Source organism: Apium graveolens, chromosome 3 (genome assembly GCF_009905375.1).
Source record: "Apium graveolens cultivar Ventura chromosome 3, ASM990537v1, whole genome shotgun sequence".
Lineage (NCBI taxonomy): Eukaryota > Viridiplantae > Streptophyta > Magnoliopsida > Apiales > Apiaceae > Apium > Apium graveolens.
The window spans coordinates 42,687,291-42,689,179 of NC_133649.1; positions in this window are offsets into that span (position 1 = coordinate 42,687,291).

Consider the following 1,889-nt stretch of genomic DNA (forward strand, 5'->3'; position numbering starts at 1 on the left):
TATAGTCCGAAGAATCGGGATGTCATTGTTAGCACCAATGCAAGATTCTTAGAGGAGGAATATATAATGAATCACAAACCCATGAGTAGTGTCGTTTTAGAGGAACTAGTGGGAGGGACAAATAATACCCATGAAGCTATAGTACAAGTAGAACAACCATAACATAATGTACAACCTGTCACTAATATCGCACCAGTGCCTCGTCGTAGTGGGAGGGTTGTTCAACAGCCTGATAGATTCATATTTTTGGGTGAGTCTTCAGACTTGGTCTCTGGTGAACATGATGATGATCCCCGTACATACGAAGAGGCAGCACAAGACAAAGATGCAGATCTTTGGCAAAAGTCGATGGAATCTGAGATAGAATCAATGTATTCTAATCAGGTCTGGGAGCTCGTGGAACCACCCAAAGGTATAAAACCTATTGGATGTAAGTGGATCTACAAGAAAAAGAGGGGATTAGATAAAAAGGTGAAAGCCTGGAAAGCAAGACTTGTTGCGAAAGGGTATACTCAGAAAGAAGGTATCGATTATGAGGAAACCTTTTCACCGGTAGTCATGCTTAAGTCAATCCGTCTTCTTTTATCTATAGCAGCTCATCTCGATTATGAGATTTGGCAAATAGATGTCAAGACAGCTTTTCTTAATGGAAGTCTTGAAGAAACCATCTATATGCAGCAACCAAAAGGATTCATTAAGGAAGGCCAAGAGCATCTGGTATGTAAGCTTAAGAGGTCTATTTATGGACTTAAACAAGCTTCTAGAGACTGGAATATTCGTTTTGATCAGGCAGTCCAGTCATATGGATTTGATCAAAGTCCAAGCGAATCGTGCGTGTATAAGAGAAGTGAAGTTAATGCAGTGGTTTTTCTAGTACTATATGTAGATGATATTTTACTCATTGGAAACAATGTGGAGATGTTGTCATCAGTAAAGGCATGGTTGTTCAAACAATTTGACATGAAGGACTTAGGTGAAGCGGCATACATCCTTGGGATCAAAGTTATAAGGGATCGCAAGAAAAGGATGTTGGCTTTATCTCAAGAGCCCTACATTGATGAAGTATTAGCTCGTTTTAACATGCAGAACTCCAAGAAAGGTTTTCTACCTTTTAAGCATGGAGTTGCTATATCTAAGAAGCAGTGTCCTTCGACACCTAAGGATATAGAGAGCATGAAAGCAGTTCCTTATGCTTCAGCATGTGGAAGCTTAATGTATGCTATGTTATGTACGAGGCCTGACATCTGCTTTGCTGTAGGCATGGTTAGTAGATATCAGTCGAACCCAGGTCAGGAATATTGGAGTGCAGTAAAAACTATACTCAAGTACCTGAGAAGGACTAAGGAGTATATGTTAATTTACAAGGCCTCAGATCTATTTCCTTTGGGATATACTGATTCAGATTTCCAATCAGATAGGGATAAGAGGAAATCAACCTCGGGATATGTTTTTACTTTCGGAGGTGCAGCCGTTATATGGAGGAGTGTAAAGCAGAAATGCATTGTAGACTCCACCATGGAGGCCAAGTACGTGGCGGCCTCTGAGGCTGCCAAGGAGGCTATATGGTTCAGGAACTTCCTTTTGGACTTAGACGTGGTACCTAATTTGCCTAGGAACTTGACGGTGTATTGTGATAACACTGGTGTTGTGGCAAATTCAAAGGAACCGCGAGACCACAAAGCAGCTAAACATATTGAACATAAGTATCATCTCATACGAGGAATCGTAAAGCGAGGGGATATAGTTGTGGCTCACATATCATCAGAAGACAACCGAGCAGATCCTTTCACAAAGAGCTTGCCAACCAAGGTTTTTGACAAGCATGTGGAAGCGATAGGAGTCAGATGGATGGACACATAGATTTTTATGTAATAGTGGATTAAATAAAC